We start from the raw sequence: 21,217 nt of genomic DNA, 5'->3' as shown, positions 1-21,217 counted from the left end.
TAACACCCATGGGATAGGTATGGGGCTCACTACCACTCACAAGATGGGTATGGGGTCCACTAGCATCCACAAGATGGGTATGGGGTCCACTACCACACACAGGAGGGGTATCCGTTCCAATACCACTTTATATGATGGGTATGGGGTCCACTACCACCTAGAAGATGGGTATGGGGTCCACTAACACCCACAGGATGGGTATGGGGTCCACTACCACCTACAAGATGAGTATGTGGTCCACTACCACCCACAGGATGGGTAATGGGTCCACTACCACCCACAGGATGGGTATGGGGCCCACTTCCATCCACAAGATGGGTATGGGGTCCACTACCGCCTTCAAGATGGGTATGGGGTCCACTACCATGCATAAGATGGGTATGGGGTTCACTACCGCCTACAAGACCGGAATGGGTTCCACTTCCATCCACAAGATGGGTATGGGGTCCACTACCACCCACTGGATGAAAATTGTGTCCATTTCTACCACAGGATGGGTATGGGGTACACTACCACCCACAGGATGAGTATAAGGTCCAGTACCACCCACAGGATGAGTATGGGGTCCACTGTCATCGACAAGATGGGTATGGGGTCAATTACCTTCCACATGATGGGTATGGGGTCCACTACCACCAACAGGATGAGTATTGGGTCCACTACCATCGAGACGATTGGCATGGGGTCGTGTACAACCCACAGGATGAGTATGGCGTCTACTCTCACCCACATGATGGGTATGGGGTCCATTTCAATCTCAGGATGGGTATGGGGTAAACTACCACCCACAGGATGAGTATGGGGTCAACTATCTCCGTCAAGAAGGGTATGGGGTCTACTACCACCGACAAGATGGGTATGGGGTACATTTCAACCTCAGGATGGGTATTAGGTCCACTACCACACACAGGATGAGTATGGGGTCCACTACCACCGACAAGATGGGTATGGGGTCCACTACCATCCACAAGATAGGTATGGGGTACACTACCACCCACAGGATGGGTATAGGGTCCATTTCAACCACAGGATTTTCTGTGTTTTCTGTCCCAATTTTCTGATGGAAGCATCAGACCATTATAGAATGCATCGGATGAGGTAGTTTGGAATGGTTGGGAGGACGAGAGGGGGGATGGTGGGGAAGACGAGGGGACAGAGGAGAGGGTAATGGTGGTGAGGACGAGGGGACTGGGGAGTTGGGGATGGTGGGGACATGGGAATGGAGAATGCTGGAGAGGACAAAGGAACAGGTGAATGGGAGATGGTCGGGGAAGAAGAGGAGACAGGGGAGAGGGAAATGGTAAGGAGGACGATGGGACAGGGAAGTGGGAATAGTGGGGAGGATGTGGGGACGGGGGAGTGGGAAGGACGAGAGGACTGTGGAATGGGGAATGGTGGGAAGGACGAGGGGACGGAGGAAGACTGGAGAACAAGTTAACACCTCAATAAAAGCCAACAATGTATTATTACTCTGTGGCTTCGTGTCTCCCGACAAAGTGAATTATAATTATATATATCAATTAATTCTTGTAAATTTCCAGAAGCTTGTATCAACACCCACACTAATGCAACTGAAAGAGATGTTGAGACAAGTATTGCTGATATGTTGAAGAACGCCCCAAACAAACTCGGTGGAAACAGATACAAGGTAAAGTTTGCCAATTTGCTGTAGTCTAATTCAATCTCTTTTTAGTAATCTTTGAGAACATTTATGCTATGAATAAGATAAAATAATGTAACTGATTTTGACTAAATATGTAGATATATTTAATTTTCTGAGCACTAATAATGAAAGAAAACCAAAATAAGAGGTGGCTACTATCTCTAATAATGGGCTGGAATAATGCAGGATATAATATTGTTTTATAAAGATTCTTGTTTTAGTTTTTTTCTATAATATGGAAAGAGTTTTTACTTATTAAATTAAATGTTATATAATAAAATAATTTATGTATTGTTGAAATCAATTAGTAACAAACAATATTTCATTACAGGGTGGTGAAGCAAGAAGCTCATTCCTCTCAGTTCCGGGACGAGCCTGGTGGCATACCGCTGAATCGGTGGCATACCGCTGAATCTTCTCTAGTGTCTATATAGAATCTATATATGTGTGTGTTATACAGCTACCATACCCTTCACCAGCTACCCTGCCCTTCACCAGCTACCCTACCCTTCATTAGCTATATATACATATATATATATATATATATATATATATATATATATATATATATATATATATATATATATATATATATATATATATATATATATATATATATATACATATATATATATATATATATATATATATATATATATATATATATATATATATATATATATATATATATATATATATATATATATATATATATATATTGTGATGGTAACGCGTTGGTGTTCGGCTGTTCAAAAGCTAGGGGTATGGCCTCGTCACATATAGAAACAAAAAATAGAAAATCTGGAACTTCGTCTGTGGTAAGGTAATGGGAAGACACACAAAACACAAGTAAATTTAACAATGAGATTTTAATTACGTTAGAAAAGCAAAACATGAATAAAATGGACATACAAATTCGTATCATAAAATCAATCAATCAAAATAATAAGAATAATCAAATGACAAAATGAAAAGTTACGTTAAGACAAGTGAGTAATAACAAGTGTATAACAAACAATGTAAATAGGTGCAGGAATATTGGTTTTAAGCTGCCACCTCTCTTAGTACACGTAAGCCACAGCTTAGTCTACCAACGAGACGTGTTAACTTGTTGAAAGCACTGGATATTCTGAGGTCTGGCGGTCGTGTGGCCCCAGACATCAGGTAGTGTGGTGGGTGGAGGGCAGGTGCAACTGGACCCGCAGCCAATCAGCGATGGGCAGGCGACAGACAGGTAGTTTGGCGGTTCGAGGTGGAGCAGGTGTTCCTGGCTGCATACGTTTTGCGCTCTGGCAAACCTTGGAGATGTTGTCTTTGTTGTATATTTCTTCCATATTAGTTGTACATAGATTTATAACGACGAATTTTGGAGGGAAGAGCAGGCTCAATCTCTTGAAGGAGATTATCGTCACAACTCTCCCCCGAAGCCTGCGGTTCTGGAAGAAGTACGTCGTTCTGTGGTGGAGTAATAGATGGAGTCGCTTCTACTTCATAAACTCTGGAGAGGGCATCGGCTATGATGTTGTCAGAACCCTTGATATAGCGGATCTCCAGGTTGAAATCTTGTAAATACAAAGCCCATCGTAGAAGACGCTGGTTAGTGAATTGGGCTTGATGTAGGAAGCGGAGAGGGTTGTGGTCTGAGAAGATGGTTGTAGACCTGGCGCCTTGTAGGTACGGAGCGAAGTGTTGGAGGTTCAGGACGATGGATAGTAGCTCCTTTTCAATAGTGCTGTAGTTCCTCTGGTGTGGTTTCAATTTGTAGCTGTAGTAGCTGACAGGTAGAACCTCCTCGCCTCGTTGTTGCATCAGGATAGAATAGTTAGCTAACTGGGGACGGGATAACGGACTAGAGAGAGCTGTTTCCCCCGGCCTCGTTAGTTAACTGGGGGTTGGAATAATGGACGAGATAGAGCTATTTCCCCCACCCCCCGTTACAACAACCCACAGGATGGGAATAGTGTCCATTTCACAACAGGATGGGTATGGGGTCAACTCCACCCACAGGATGAATATGGGGTCCACTACCACCCACAAGATAGGTATGGTGTCCACTACCACTGACAAGATGGGTATGGGGTCCACTACCACCGACATGATGGGTGAGGGGTCCACTACTACCCACAAGATTGGTATGGGGTCCGCTACCACCCTTAAGATGGGTATGGAGTCCACTATCACCCACAAGAAGGGTATGGGGTCCACTACCGCCCACAAGATGGGTATGGGGGTCTACTACAGCCCACAAGGTGGGTATGGGTTCCACTACCATCCACAAGGTGGGTATGGGGTCCACTACCACACACAGGAGGCGTATCCGGTCCAATACCACCCTACAGGATGGGTATGGGGTCCACTACCACCTACAAGATGGGTATAGGGTCCACTACGACCCACAGGATGGGTATGGGGCCCACTACCATCCATAAGATGGGTATGGGGTCTACTTGCTACCGCCTACAATATGGGTATGGGTCCACTACTTGCTACCGCCTACAATATGGGTATGGGTCCACTACTTGCTACCGCCTACAATATGGGTATGGGTCCACTACTAACCACAGGATGGGTATGGGGTCCTCTTCCTCCCACAAGATAGGTATGGTGTCCACTACCACCCACAAGATGGGTATTGGGTCCACTACCACCTACAAGATGGGTATGGGATTCTCTAACACCCACAGGATGGGTATGGGGTCCACTACCACCTACAAGATAGGTATGGCGTCCACTGCCACCTACAAGATGGGTATAGGGTCCACTACCACCCACAGGATGGGTATGGGGCCCACTACCATCCACAAGATGAGTACGGGGTCCACTACCGCCTACAAGATGGGTATGGGGTCCACTACAACCCACAGGATGTGAATAGTGTCCATTTCTACCACAGGATGGGTATGGGGTCCACTCCACCCACAGGATGAGTATGGGGTCCACTGTGACCGACAAGATGGGTATGGGGTCCACTACCACCAACAGGATGAATATTGGGTCTTCTACCACCGACACGATGGGTATGGGATCCATTTCAATTTCAGGATGGGTATGGGGTCCACTACCACCCTCATGATGAGTATGGGGTCCACTACTACCGACAAGACAGATATCGTGTCACATACCAACAAGATGGGTATGGGGTCCACTACCTCCTACATGATGGGTATGGGGTCCACTATCACCCACAAGATGGGTATGGGGGTCTACACCGCCCACAAGATGGGTATGGGGTCCACTACCATCCACAAGGTGGGTATGGGGTCCACTACCGCCTACAAGATGGGTATGGGGTCCACTAGCACACACAAGATGGGTATGGGGTCCACTACTACACACAGGAGGGGAATCCGGTCCAATACCACCCCACACGATTGGTATGGGGTCCACTACCATCTACAAGATGGGTATGGGGTCCACTAAGTCCACTAACACCCACAGGATGGGAATGAGGTACACTACCACCTACAAGATGGGTATGGGGTCCACTACCACCCAAAGGATAGGTATAGGGTCCACTACCACCCACAGGATGGGTATGGGGCCCACTACCACCCACAAGATGGGTATGGGGTCCACTACCGCCTAAGAGATGGGTATGGGTCCATTACTATCCTCACGATGGGTATGGGGTCCACTACCGCCTACAAGATGGGTATGGGGTCCACTACCACCCACAAGATAGGTATGGGGTCCACTACCTCCGACATGATGGGTATGGGGTCCACTTCCACAATGCCACAAGATAGGCATGGTGTCCACTACCACCCACAAGATGGGTATGGGGTCCACTACCTCCGACATGATGGGTATGGGGTCCACTAACACCCATGGGATAGGTATGGGGCTCACTACCACTCACAAGATGGGTATGGGGTCCACTAGCATCCACAAGATGGGTATGGGGTCCACTACCACACACAGGAGGGGTATCCGTTCCAATACCACTTTATATGATGGGTATGGGGTCCACTACCACCTAGAAGATGGGTATGGGGTCCACTAACACCCACAGGATGGGTATGGGGTCCACTACCACCTACAAGATGAGTATGTGGTCCACTACCACCCACAGGATGGGTAATGGGTCCACTACCACCCACAGGATGGGTATGGGGCCCACTTCCATCCACAAGATGGGTATGGGGTCCACTACCGTTAACACCTCAATAAAAGCCAACAATGTATTATTACTCTGTGGCTTCGTGTCTCCCGACAAAGTGAATTATAATTATATATATCAATTAATTCTTGTAAATTTCCAGAAGCTTGTATCAACACCCACACTAATGCAACTGAAAGAGATGTTGAGACAAGTATTGCTGATATGTTGAAGAACGCCCCAAACAAACTCGGTGGAAACAGATACAAGGTAAAGTTTGCCAATTTGCTGTAGTCTAATTCAATCTCTTTTTAGTAATCTTTGAGAACATTTATGCTATGAATAAGATAAAATAATGTAACTGATTTTGACTAAATATGTAGATATATTTAATTTTCTGAGCACTAATAATGAAAGAAAACCAAAATAAGAGGTGGCTACTATCTCTAATAATGGGCTGGAATAATGCAGGATATAATATTGTTTTATAAAGATTCTTGTTTTAGTTTTTTTCTATAATATGGAAAGAGTTTTTACTTATTAAATTAAATGTTATATAATAAAATAATTTATGTATTGTTGAAATCAATTAGTAACAAACAATATTTCATTACAGGGTGGTGAAGCAAGAAGCTCATTCCTCTCAGTTCCGGGACGAGCCTGGTGGCATACCGCTGAATCGGTGGCATACCGCTGAATCTTCTCTAGTGTCTATATAGAATCTATATATGTGTGTGTTATACAGCTACCATACCCTTCACCAGCTACCCTGCCCTTCACCAGCTACCCTACCCTTCATTAGCTATATATACATATATATATATATATATATATATATATATATATATATATATATATATATATATATATATATATATATATATATATATATATATATATATATATATATATACATATATATATATATATATATATATATATATATATATATATATATATATATATATATATATATATATATATATATATATATATATATATATATATATTGTGATGGTAACGCGTTGGTGTTCGGCTGTTCAAAAGCTAGGGGTATGGCCTCGTCACATATAGAAACAAAAAATAGAAAATCTGGAACTTCGTCTGTGGTAAGGTAATGGGAAGACACACAAAACACAAGTAAATTTAACAATGAGATTTTAATTACGTTAGAAAAGCAAAACATGAATAAAATGGACATACAAATTCGTATCATAAAATCAATCAATCAAAATAATAAGAATAATCAAATGACAAAATGAAAAGTTACGTTAAGACAAGTGAGTAATAACAAGTGTATAACAAACAATGTAAATAGGTGCAGGAATATTGGTTTTAAGCTGCCACCTCTCTTAGTACACGTAAGCCACAGCTTAGTCTACCAACGAGACGTGTTAACTTGTTGAAAGCACTGGATATTCTGAGGTCTGGCGGTCGTGTGGCCCCAGACATCAGGTAGTGTGGTGGGTGGAGGGCAGGTGCAACTGGACCCGCAGCCAATCAGCGATGGGCAGGCGACAGACAGGTAGTTTGGCGGTTCGAGGTGGAGCAGGTGTTCCTGGCTGCATACGTTTTGCGCTCTGGCAAACCTTGGAGATGTTGTCTTTGTTGTATATTTCTTCCATATTAGTTGTACATAGATTTATAACGACGAATTTTGGAGGGAAGAGCAGGCTCAATCTCTTGAAGGAGATTATCGTCACAACTCTCCCCCGAAGCCTGCGGTTCTGGAAGAAGTACGTCGTTCTGTGGTGGAGTAATAGATGGAGTCGCTTCTACTTCATAAACTCTGGAGAGGGCATCGGCTATGATGTTGTCAGAACCCTTGATATAGCGGATCTCCAGGTTGAAATCTTGTAAATACAAAGCCCATCGTAGAAGACGCTGGTTAGTGAATTGGGCTTGATGTAGGAAGCGGAGAGGGTTGTGGTCTGAGAAGATGGTTGTAGACCTGGCGCCTTGTAGGTACGGAGCGAAGTGTTGGAGGTTCAGGACGATGGATAGTAGCTCCTTTTCAATAGTGCTGTAGTTCCTCTGGTGTGGTTTCAATTTGTAGCTGTAGTAGCTGACAGGTAGAACCTCCTCGCCTCGTTGTTGCATCAGGACACCACCAACGCCGGTACCACTGGCGTCGACATGAAGGACGAAAGACTTGGTGATATCTGGTGAGGCGAGAATGGGATTAGAACAGAGGAGGAATTTGAGTTGTTCGAAAGCAACGGTTTGCTGCATGGTCCAATTATACCGTTGCTTGGGACTGGTCAATAGAATTAGAGGTGTGGCGACTGTACTGAAATTCCTCACAAACCTACGGTAGTAGGAGGCAAGACCAAGGAAGCGCAGGAGCTGCTTCCTGGTGGTAGGCTGTGGATACTGTTGGATGGCTTGAGTGTGTGAGTCTAACGGAGCTAGGCTGCCACTCCCAATAGCATGACCCAGATAACGCACTTTACCTTTCGCGAAGGTGGACTTGCCCAGGTTGATGGTGAGGCCGGCTGTCAGGAGCTTGGGGAACAGACGTCGCAGCTGGAGCAGATGTTCACTCCAGGTGTTGGATGCTACGACGATATCGTCCAGGTAGGCGTATGTGTTATCCAAGCCCTGGATGACACGGTTGACAGCTCTCTGAAAGGTGGCCGGGGTATTACGTAGTCCGAAAGGAAGGCGTTCATATCTGAAAAGTCCAAAAGGAGTGATGAAGGCAGATATCTCTTTAGCTCGCTCCGTTAGACACACTTGATAGTACCCCTTAAGCAAGTCCACTTGGGACAAGTACTGGGCACTACCAATGGCGTCAAGGATGTCATCTATCCTAGGCATGGGGTAAGCATCCTTGACAGTTACGTTATTGAGTTTTCGATAGTCAGTACATAACCGCACCTTACCTTGGGGTTTGGGCACCAAGATACAGGGTGAGGCCCAGGGGGACTCACAAGGTGTAGCCAGTCCATGATCCAAGAGGTACTGCACCTCAGCACGCATGACTTCCTTCTTGCTCGGGCTGATTCGGTAGAAGGGATGACGAATCGGCTGGGTGTCGGGGAGCAGTTGGATGTCGTGTTGGGTAACATTACACTCTTGGGGGTCATCTCAGAACAACTCCTGATGTTCTCTGAAGATCTTGACAAGAGGTGCACTATGATTATCCTGAAAGTATTTGGGAAGATCATTAAGGATTTCGGAATTAGAAAGCGCTGACTCCTTGTCAGTGCTTTCGGGAGGAGAAGCTGGGAAGGTCTCACTGTGGATGTAGGGTTCTGTGAAGGTAGAATAATTGATTAGGACAGTGGGAGGAGTACCATTATATTGCTTCAGGAGGTTGACGTGGCACAGCTGGGTCTTCCGCCGCCTATCTGGAGTCTCGATAACGTAGTTGTTGTTGTTTCTGCACTCCTTGACGCGGTAGGGTCCTGAAAACCTGTTTTGTAAAGGTGAACCTGGGATAGGGAAGTATGCTAGGATGAAGTCTCCCGGCTTAAATTTTCTTACTTTGCTGGTCTGGTCGTAATGAGTCTTCATCCTCTCCTGGGCTTTCAATAGATTATCATGTGCAAAACGGTGGACTCTCTTTAGAATGTGTTGAAGGTTTTGAAGAAATTGGGGCACATTCTGATGCTCACTGAAGGTGGCATCTCGGAGAGAGTCTTTGAAAGCCTTAAGGGGAGTACGGCACTTACGGCCGTAGAGCATCTCATAAGGAGATACTCCTAGGGACTCATTGGGAAGACTTCTGTAAATACACATTATAAGGTCGATTTGCTTATCCCAATCCTTAGAGGTTTCACTACAAAACTTTTTCAAGAGTGCTTTGATAGTCTGATGACTACGTTCAAGAGAACCCTGTGAAGCAGGATGATAGGGGCTGGACAATACCTGTTTGATGTTGAACTCCTCCAGTGTCCTTTTGAAGAGATCACTGGTGAAGTTGGTACCACAGTCGCTCTGAATCTCCCTGGGAAATCCGTATTGAGTGAAGATCTTCAATAGATACTTTACAACCGTAGCAGCCGTGATGTTCTTCACTGGAACTGCTATGGGAAATCTGGTGGTAGGACACAGGATGGTTAAGATATAGGCGTTACCTGAACTGGTCCGAGGTAAAGGACCAACACAGTCTATTATAAGTCTGTGGAAAGGTTCCGCAGGCACCTGTATGGGAATCAGTGGCGCTCAGGGAATGGAGATGTTCGGTTTGCCTGCCATCTGACATGTATGACACTGTTTTACGTACTGTTTGACGCTATTTACCATACCTGGCCAGTAGTAGTCTTGACGAATTCCATGGTAAGTCTTGTTGAATCCGTAGTGGGAGAGTGCTCCGTGGGCCAGGTGTAGAATAGTGGGCCGCAGGCTGGTAGGAATCACAAGTTGTTCGATGTTAGCCCAATCGTCCTCCTCCTTCAGTTTACTGGGTCTATATCTGCGGTAGAGCAAGTCGTTCTCTAGGAAGAACCCAGGAATACTGTCGGGTTGAGTCTCAGCCTGGAAAAACAATGGTGTTAAAGTAAGATCTTCCCTCTGCAACTTACGGAAATCCAACTTGGTCAGATTCGGGGGTAGTTTCTGAGGGTCTTAAGGGACAGCGGTAGCAGTAGAGTCAGCTGGCTGTGGACGTGCGGCTTGTGCACGGGTGGTCACGAGAACCGGAGGAGAAACTTCATCACTCTCTTGAACCTCTGCTGGAACATACGCTAGTATAGGGTTAATTGGCACAGAGGTACACACCTGGGGTTTGTCCATGACGATCAGGTTGGTCGGTTGCAGGTCTTCTGCCAAGTCGTTGCCTAGGAGAAGTTGCACTCCAGACATGGGAAAAGGCTTTTCCCTGACGGCGACTTGGACTTCTCCGTTCACGTAGGGACAATCCAGGTGGACTCTGGCGAGAGGGTATGGAGTGGTAGCAGTGAGGTCAGTGATGAAGACAGTTTCTCCGGCGTAGGCGATGTTGGGCACAGCCGACTTCAAGATGATCGATTGAAGAGCCGCTGTGTCCCTCAAGATCTTCAATTTGAAACGTCCCTCCGGATTTGAACCGTTGGCAGAGACAGTTCCAGTATACAGGTGGTTACTGAAAAGAGAAAGATCATTAACATTAACACCAACATTCATCACAGGCTTACCGGACTTAGGAGGAGTTGGTTTGGGTTTCTGTGGGTCAGTGGTTCCCTTGTATTGAGACTTACCACACTTGTCTATGGTATGTCCATAGAGTCTACAATACTTGCAGTACAATTGCGAGCCAGCTTGATCGGTGCTCACTTTCTCGTAACTGTACCACGACTTCTTACTGGAGGATGGTTCTGGTGTCAGCCGGTGGATGAGGCTGTAAGTGTCAGCCGACTTAGCACACTTCAGGTAGTCGGTTTCTTCTTTATCTGCTAAGTATAGACGGACAGGAGGCGGCACACGCCTCAAGAATTCTTCAACAAGCATCAGGTTGACGAGTTCTGTAAAAGTAGAGACATGTGCTGCTTCCAGCCATTTCATAAAATATCTCCTTTTTGTGTTAGCAAACTCGAGGAAGGTAGTGGTACTTGCCTTCAGGTGGTCTCGGAATTTCCTTCGATAACTTTCTGTGGAGAGGAGGTAGGCGTCCAACACTGCTTGTTTCAGAGTCTGGTAGTCATTCTCAGACGCCAAAGTACTGAGTGTGACTGCAGCTCTACCTGTAAGATGGACTCTGAGAAGTGTGGCCCATTGGTCGACAGGCCAACTGAGTTGATTAGCAAGGGTTTCAAAGGTGGTGAAAAACACATCAACTTCTGCTTCTACAAAGGATGGCATTAGCTTACTTGCATGTGATATATTAAAACTGACGGGAAGATTGGCAGTAGCTTGCTGGCGTTGAGCGAGGTGTGAAGTTTCCAACGTGTATTCTCGTTGACGACACTCTAGAGCCAGAGTCGCTTGTTGCTGGTCATGTTCGCGTTGCATCTCCAACTCGCGTCGTTTTGTTTCAAGCTGTACTCGTTCCCGCTCCTGGAGCATTGCAACCTCACGTTCCTGGAGAGCGAGTTCACGTTCCTTGAGGGCGATTTCACGTTCGTGTTCTTCCTTTCGTATGGCAGCTGCTCGTTCTTGTTGTTCGATGGCTTCCCTTTGCTGCTCACGTTCAATCTTGGCCAGCTCTATTTTGAGTTTCATTGTTGCCAAATCAGTTTTATCTGCAATATAGTAAGTTTCATGAGTTTCAGAGTCTATCTTACCTTGCTCTAAGAAATGATCCAGTAACAGGTTGTGTATTTCACTCTTGTTGGCTTGGTAGGGAACTGTTAGTTGATACTCATGTGCAAGAGTTTGTAATTCAGCTCTCTTGGCATGACTTAAAGTCCCAATTGTACCAGCTGGATCTGGATATATATATATATATATATATATATATATATATATATATATATATATATATATATATATATATATATATATATATATATATATATATATATATATATATATATATATATGCGAACAAGCCTGAATGGTCCCCAGGACAATAGTCACTTCGAGGCACAGTGAAGTTAACGACATCATCAAGAGGAGCCTCACCACAGCTCGATGCCCAGCTGAAAGAGAGCCACGTTACCTAACGCCCCGTAACTCTGATGCTCTTATTGGTCGCCTGGATGGTATCACAGTGAACCCCTGGAAGAATGGCATGCAGTTAGTATGGGACTACACGTGCGTATCAACCCTGGCTAACACCTACATTGACCTCAGTGTTGCACAACCAGGTGGCGCTGCCACCCACAGGGAAGCAGCCAAATCCCGTAAGTATAGAGAACTGGATCACCACTACAATTTTGTCCCCATTGCTTCTGAGACACTTGGCGCCTGGGGTAAAAGTGCTACCAGTATTTTGAAGGAACTGGGTTCTAGGCTCATTGAAACAACAAGGGACCCGAGAGCTGCAAGCTTTCTTTTCCAGCGCCTCAGTGTGGCGATACAGAGGGGAAATGCGCACTGCATCCAGGGTTCCTGCCCGCCATCTGAGGAGCTGGAGGAACTCGACAACCTATGATAACCATCTTTGTAACCCATATGTAACTCCTTTTTTGTAACAAAGTTCAAATAAAGTAAATATATATGTGTACATACAAAAGAATGGGGGTGGTAGGAGAAGATAATATTAGTGTTCAGTAAGAAACCACAAGGTCTCCTCTGAATACTTTTTATTTTCTTCTCCGAGGCTATGGGTCCCCACATTGGCACCAGAGGTGGTACCCTCACAAACTTTTATATATATATATATATATATATATATATATATATATATATATATATATATATATATATATATATATATATATATAAATATATATATATATATATATATATATATATATAAATATATAAATATATATATATATATATATATATATATATATATATATATATATATATATATATATATATATATATATATATATATATATATGACAATGTCAGACCAAGTACTTAAGGAAATTTCCTGTTTCATTTTTCCTCCGTGGTCTGACATTGTCACATTCTTAATCACGTGTTTATTTTCGTGATATACACACACATATATATATATATATATATATATATATATATATATATATATATATATATATATATATATATATATATATATTTATATATATATATATATATATATATATATATATATATATATATATATATATATATATATATATATATATATATATATATATATATATATATATAACTTTAGAACACTTTCCCACCAGGAGACTCGAACCCTAGCCAGCACAGAAGCCTTCCAGCAACTGGCAAAACAGGTACGCCTTAACCCGCTCCACCACCCGCTCAGACCCTTAAAAGAGATGGTAATTTCGGAGTATTTAAATACCCCAAAGATCAACACCTCCCAAGAGCACCAGAGCAAGTGAGGGGTCATTTATACGTTAATTTCATCAAGTCCCTGTTAATATGGGAAGACACAGTGTCTCTGCTTAAGGCACAACTCTCCTAAACACGAGAGTTAAGTATACAACTTTAGAACACTTTCCCACCAGGAGACTCGAACCCTAGCCAGCACAGAAGCCTTCCAGCAACTGGCATAACAGGTACACCTTAACCCGCTCCACCACCCGCTCAGACCCTTAAAAGAGATGGTAATTTCGGAGTATTTAAATACCCCAAAGATCAACACCTCCCAAGAGCACCAGAGCAAGTGAGGGGTCATTTATACGTTAATTTCATCAAGTCCCTGTTAATATGGGAAGACACAGTGTCTCTGCTTAAGGCACAACTCTCCTAAACACGAGCGTTAAGTATACAACTTTAGAACACTTTCCCACCAGGAGACTCGAACCCTAGCCAGCACAGAAGCCTTCCAGCAACTGGCATAACAGGTACGCCTTAACCCGCTCCACCACCCGCTCAGACCCTTAAAAGAGATGGTAATTTCGGAGTATTTAAATACCCCAAAGATCAACACCTCCCAAGAGCACCAGAGCAAGTGAGGGGTCATTTATACGTTAATTTCATCAAGTCCCTGTTAATATGGGAAGACACAGTGTCTCTGCTTAAGGCACAACTCTCCTAAACACGAGAGTTAAGTATACAACTTTAGAACACTTTCCCACCAGGAGACTCGAACCCTAGCCAGCACAGAAGCCTTCCAGCAACTAGCATAACAGGTACGCCTTAACCCGCTCCACCACCCGCTCAGACCCTTAAAAGAGATGGTAATTTCGGAGTATTTAAATACCCCAAAGATCAACACCTCCCAAGAGCACCAGAGCAAGTGAGGGGTCATTTATACGTTAATTTCATCAAGTCCCTGTTAATATGGGAAGACACAGTGTCTCTGCTTAAGGCACAACTCTCCTAAACACGAGAGTTAAGTATACAACTTTAGAACACTTTCCCACCAGGAGACTCGAACCCTAGCCAGCACAGAAGCCTTCCAGCAACTGGCATAACAGGTACGCCTTAACCCGCTCCACCACCCGCTCAGACCCTTAAAAGAGATGGTAATTTCGGAGTATTTAAATACCCCAAAGATCAACACTTCCCAAGAGCACCAGAGCAAGTGAGGGGTCATTTATACGTTAATTTCATCAAGTCCCTGTTAATATGGGAAGACACAGTGTCTCTGCTTAAGGCACAACTCTCCTAAACACGAGAGTTAAGTATACAACTTTAGAACACTTTCCCACCAGGAGACTCGAACCCTAGCCAGCACAGAAGCCTTCCAGCAACTGGCATAACAGGTACGCCTTAACCCGCTCCACCACCCGCTCAGACCCTTAAAAGAGATGGTAATTTCGGAGTATTTAAAGTTTATTTAAAGTATCTAAAGTTGTATACTTAACTCTCGTGTTTAGGAGAGTTGTGCCTTAAGCAGAGACACTGTGTCTTCCCATATTAACAGGGACTTGATGAAATTAACGTATAAATGACCCCTCACTTGCTCTGGTGCTCTTGGGAGGTGTTGATCTTTGGGGTATTTAAATACTCCGAAATTTCCATCTCTTTTAAGGGTCTGAGCGGGTGGTGGAGCGGGTTAAGGCGTACCTGTTATGCCAGTTGCTGGAAGGCTTCTGTGCTGGCTAGGGTTCGAGTCTCCTGGTGGGAAAGTGTTCTAAAGTTGTATACTTAACTCTCGTGTTTAGGAGAGTTGTGCCTTAAGCAGAGACACTGTGTCTTCCCATATTAACAGGGACTTGATGAAATTAACGTATAAATGACCCCTCACTTGCTCTGGTGCTCTTGGGAGGTGTTGATCTTTGGGGTATTTAAATACTCCGAAATTACCATCTCTTTTAAGGGTCTGAGTGGGTGGTGGAGCGGGTTAAGGCGTACCTGTTATGCCAGTTGCTGGAAGGCTTCTGTGCTGGCTAGGGTTCGAGTCTCCTGGTGGGAAAGTGTTCTAAAGTTGTATACTTAACTCTCGTGTTTAGGAGAGTTGTGCCGATATATATATATATATATATATATATATATATATATATATATATATATATATATATATATATATATATATATATATATATATATATATATATATATATATATATATATGGGTGAGGGGATATATATATATATATATATATATATATATATATATATATATATATATATATATATATATATATATATATATATTTATATAGGGCATATGTTTTTGTATTTTTGCTGATTTGTTAGTAAATAATAAAAGAAATATAAATTATTTGATTACTTTAACCTTAAATTTGTTTTAATATTTACATTGGAAACAATATAATTAAATTTAAAGAAATTTAACCTTAAACACAAAGAGGTGAGAACGTTTCAGATTCGGCTCAAAGCTTTCATAAGAGATTCATATTGGTATATGAATGGATTATGAATGATTCTTGTTAGGATTGTAAAGGTGTCACAACGTAGGTTTTGGTTATAAGTTTTGGAAACCTATTTAATTCCACACAAAATATCGTATCTGATACGATAAAACAAACGTTTCCAATACTTTCAAACAATTTCCAGATATGTTGTGGCCACGTTAAATTGTTTGCTGGGTGAGCGTCTGGGAGTGGGTTAGGGTCAGGGAGTGGGTGAGGGGCAGTGTGAGGGTCAGGAAGTGGGTGAGGGTCAGGAAGTGGGTGAGGGTCAGGGAGTGGGTGAGGGTCAGGGATGTGGGTGGGGTCAGTGTGAGGGGTCAGGGAGTGGGTGAGGGTCAGGGAGTGGGTGAGGGTCAGGGAGTAGGTGATGGTTAGGGATTGGGTGAGGGTCAGTGTGAGGGTCAGTGTGAGGGTCAGGGAGCGGGAGAGGGTGAGTGAGTTGGTGAGGGTCAGGGAGTGGGTGAGGGTCAGGGAGTGGGTGAGGGTCAGGGAGTGGGTGAGGGTCAGGGAGTGGTTGAGGGTTAGGGGGTGGGTCAGGGTGAGGGAGTGGGTAAGGGTCAAGAAGTGGGTGAGGGTCAGGGAGTGGGTGAGGGTCAGAGAGTGGGTGAGGGTCAGGGAGTGGGTCGGGGTCAGGTAATGGGTGAGGGTCAGGGAGTGAGTGAGGGTCAGGGAGTGGGTGATGGTCAGGGATGTGGGTGTGGGTCAGTGTGAGAAATCAGGGAGTGGGTGAGGGTCAGGGAGTGAGTGAGGGTCAGGGAGTAGGTGAGGGTCAGGGAGTGGGTGATGGTCAGGGAGTTGGTGAGGGTCAGTGTGAGGGTCAGGGAGCGGGTGAGGTTCAAGGAGTGGGTGAGGGTCAGGGAGTGGGTGAGGGTCAGTGTGAGGGTCAGGGAGTGGGTGAGGGTGAGGGAGTTGGCGAGGGTCAGGGAGTGGGTGAGGGTCAGGGAGTGGGTGAGGGTCAGGGAGTGGGTGAGGGTCAAGGAGTGGTTGAGGGTTAGAGAGTAGGTGAGGGTCAGGGAGTGGGTGAGGGTCAGGTAGTAGGTGAGAGTAAGGGAGTGGGTGAGGGGTCAGTGAATGGGTGAGGGTCAGAGAGTGGGTGAGGATCAGGGAGTTGGGTGAGGGTCAGGGAGTGCGTGAGGGTCAGGGAGTGGGTGAGGGTCAGGGAATGGGTGAGGGTCAGGGAGTGGATGAGGGTTCAGGGAGTGGGTGAGGGTCATGGAGTGGGTGAGCGTCTGGGAGTGGGTTAGGGTCAGGGTGTGGGTGAGGGGCAGTGTGATGGTCATGGAGTGGGTGAGGTTCAGGTAGTGGGTGAGGGTCAGGGAGTAGGTGTGGGTCCGGGAGTGGGTGAGGGTCAGGGTGTGGGTGAGGGTCAGGGAGTCTGTGAAGGTCAGGGAATGGGTGAGGGTCAGGGAGTGGGTGAGGGAACAGGGAGTGGGTGAGGGTCAGGGAGTAAGTAAGGGTCAGGGAGTATGTGAGGGTCGGGGAGTGAGTGAGGGTCAGGGAGTGGGTGAGGGTCAGGGAGGAAGTGAGGGTCAGGGAGTGGGTGAGAGTCTGGGAGTGGGTGATGGTCAGGGAGTGGGTGAGGGTCAGGGAGTGGTTGAGGGTTAGGGAGTGGGTCAGGGTGAGGGAGTGGGTAAGGGTCAAGAAGTGGGTGAGGGTCAGGGAGTGGGTGAGGGTCAGAGAGTGGGTGAGGGTCAGGGAGTGGATGAGGGTTAGGGAGTGGGTGAGGGTCAAAGTGTGGGTGAGGGAACAGGGAGTGGGTGAGGGTTAGGGAGTAAGTGATGGTCAAGGAGTGGGTTAGGGTTGGGGAGTGGGTGAGGGTCAGGGAGGAAGTGAGGGTCAGGGAGTGGGTGAGGGTCAGGGAGGAAGTGAGGGTCAGGGAGTAAGTGAGGGACAATGTGAGGGGTCAGGGAGCGGGTGAGAGTTCGGGAGTGGGTGAGGGTCAGGGAGTAAGTGAGGGTCAGGGAGTGGGTGAGGGTCTGGGAGTGGTTGAAGGTCAGGGAGTGAGTGAGGGTCAATGTGAGGGTCAGGGAGTGGGTGAGTTTCAGAGAGTGGGTGAGGGTCAGGGAGTGGGTGAGGGTCAGGGAGTGGGTGAGGGTCAAGGAGTAGGTGAGGGTCAGAGAGTGGGTGAGGGTCAGGGAGTGGGTGAGGATCAGGGAGTGGGTGAGGGTCAGGGATGTGGGTGAGGGTCAGTGTGAAGGTCAGGGAGCGGGTGAGGTTCAAGGAGTGGGTGAGGGTCAGTGTGAAGGTCAGGGAGTGGGTGAGGGTGAGGGAGTTGGCGAGGGTCAGGGAGTGGGTGAGGGTCAGGGAGTGGGTGAGGGTCAGGGAGTAGGTGAGGGTAAGGGAGTGGGTGAGGGGTCAGTGAATGGGTGAGGGTCAGAGAGTGGGTGAGGATCAGGGAGTTGGGTGAGGGTCAGGGAGTGCGTGAGGGTCAGGGAGTGGGTGAGGGTCAGGGAGTGGGTGAGGGTCAGGGAGTGGGTGAGGGTCAGGGAGTGGTTGAGGGTTAGGGGGTGGGTCAGGGTGAGGGAGTGGGTAAGGGTCAAGAAGTGGGTGAGGGTCAGGGAGTGGGTGAGGGTCAGAGAGTGGGTGAGGGTCAGGGAGTGGGTCGGGGTCAGGTAATGGGTGAGGGTCAGGGAGTGAGTGAGGGTCAGGGAGTGGGTGATGGTCAGGGATGTGGGTGTGGGTCAGTGTGAGAAATCAGGGAGTGGGTGAGGGTCAGGGAGTGAGTGAGGGTCAGGGAGTAGGTGAGGGTCAGGGAGTGGGTGATGGTCAGGGAGTTGGTGAGGGTCAGTGTGAGGGTCAGGGAGCGGGTGAGGTTCAAGGAGTGGGTGAGGGTCAGGGAGTGGGTGAGGGTCAGTGTGAGGGTCAGGGAGTGGGTGAGGGTGAGGGAGTTGGCGAGGGTCAGGGAGTGGGTGAGGGTCAGGGAGTGGGTGAGGGTCAGGGAGTGGGTGAGGGTCAAGGAGTGGTTGAGGGTTAGAGAGTAGGTGAGGGTCAGGGAGTGGGTGAGGGTCAGGTAGTAGGTGAGAGTAAGGGAGTGGGTGAGGGGTCAGTGAATGGGTGAGGGTCAGAGAGTGGGTGAGGATCAGGGAGTTGGGTGAGGGTCAGGGAGTGCGTGAGGGTCAGGGAGTGGGTGAGGGTCAGGGAATGGGTGAGGGTCAGGGAGTGGATGAGGGTTCAGGGAGTGGGTGAGGGTCATGGAGTGGGTGAGCGTCTGGGAGTGGGTTAGGGTCAGGGTGTGGGTGAGGGGCAGTGTGATGGTCATGGAGTGGGTGAGGTTCAGGTAGTGGGTGAGGGTCAGGGAGTAGGTGTGGGTCCGGGAGTGGGTGAGGGTCAGGGTGTGGGTGAGGGTCAGGGAGTCTGTGAAGGTCAGGGAATGGGTGAGGGTCAGGGAGTGGGTGAGGGAACAGGGAGTGGGTGAGGGTCAGGGAGTAAGTAAGGGTCAGGGAGTATGTGAGGGTCGGGGAGTGAGTGAGGGTCAGGGAGTGGGTGAGGGTCAGGGAGGAAGTGAGGGTCAGGGAGTGGGTGAGAGTCTGGGAGTGGGTGATGGTCAGGGAGTGGGTGAGGGTCAGGGAGTGGTTGAGGGTTAGGGAGTGGGTCAGGGTGAGGGAGTGGGTAAGGGTCAAGAAGTGGGTGAGGGTCAGGGAGTGGGTGAGGGTCAGAGAGTGGGTGAGGGTCAGGGAGTGGATGAGGGTTAGGGAGTGGGTGAGGGTCAAAGTGTGGGTGAGGGAACAGGGAGTGGGTGAGGGTTAGGGAGTAAGTGATGGTCAAGGAGTGGGTTAGGGTTGGGGAGTGGGTGAGGGTCAGGGAGGAAGTGAGGGTCAGGGAGTGGGTGAGGGTCAGGGAGGAAGTGAGGGTCAGGGAGTAAGTGAGGGACAATGTGAGGGGTCAGGGAGCGGGTGAGAGTTCGGGAGTGGGTGAGGGTCAGGGAGTAAGTGAGGGTCAGGGAGTGGGTGAGGGTCTGGGAGTGGTTGAAGGTCAGGGAGTGAGTGAGGGTCAATGTGAGGGTCAGGGAGTGGGTGAGTTTCAGAGAGTGGGTGAGGGTCAGGGAGTGGGTGAGGGTCAGGGAGTGGGTGAGGGTCAAGGAGTAGGTGAGGGTCAGAGAGTGGGTGAGGGTCAGGGAGTGGGTGAGGATCAGGGAGTGGGTGAGGGTCAGGGATGTGGGTGAGGGTCAGTGTGAAGGTCAGGGAGCGGGTGAGGTTCAAGGAGTGGGTGAGGGTCAGTGTGAAGGTCAGGGAGTGGGTGAGGGTGAGGGAGTTGGCGAGGGTCAGGGAGTGGGTGAGGGTCAGGGAGTGGGTGAGGGTCAGGGAGTGGGTGAGGGCCAAGGAGTGGTTGAGGGTTAGAGAGTAGGTGAGGGTCAGGGAGTGAGTGAGGGTCAGGGAGTAGGTGAGGGTAAGGGAGTGGGTGAGGGGTCAGTGAATGGGTGAGGGTCAGAGAGTGGGTGAGGATCAGGGAGTTGGGTGAGGGTCAGGGAGTGCGTGAGGGTCAGGGAGTGGGTGAGGGTCAGGGAGTGGATGAGGGGTCAGGGAGTGGGTGAGGGTCATGGAGTGGGTGAGCATCTGGGAGTGGGTTAGGGTCAGGATGTGGGTGAGGGTCAGGGAATGGGTGAGGGTCAGGGAGTGGGTGAGGGTTCGGAGTGGGTGATGGTCAGAGTGTGGGTGAGGGATCAGGGAGTGGGTGAGGGTCAGGGAGTGGGTGAGGGTCAAGGAGTGGGTGAGGGTCAGTTTGAGGGTTAGGGAGTGGGTGAGGGTCAGGGAGTGGGTGAGTGTCAGGGAGTGGGTGAGGGTCTTCGAGTGTGTTAGGGTCAGGGAGTTGGTGAGTGTCAGAGTGAGTGAGGGTCAGTGTGAGGGTCCGGGAGAGAGTGAGGGTCAGGTAGTGTTCGAGGGTCAGGGAGTTGCTGAGGGTCAGGGAGTGGTTGATGGTGTGGGATATTTTGGCTTGAATCTGATTATTTAAATATTAATGTAGTAAATTAAATTACGAAGGACCACCCGCTTTTATAGTAAAGAGGGAAACTGAGAATTTCTGATCATTAGATAATTCCTAGATGAACCAGTAACTATGGATAAAAATACTAGAAATATGATCATAGAAATAATTAATGGGCTGTATAATTAAATGAAT

This window comes from Procambarus clarkii, chromosome 36, assembly GCF_040958095.1.
Source record: "Procambarus clarkii isolate CNS0578487 chromosome 36, FALCON_Pclarkii_2.0, whole genome shotgun sequence".
NCBI classification, from domain to species: Eukaryota; Metazoa; Arthropoda; class Malacostraca; order Decapoda; family Cambaridae; genus Procambarus; species Procambarus clarkii.
Note: the sequence above shows the minus strand (reverse complement) of the source record.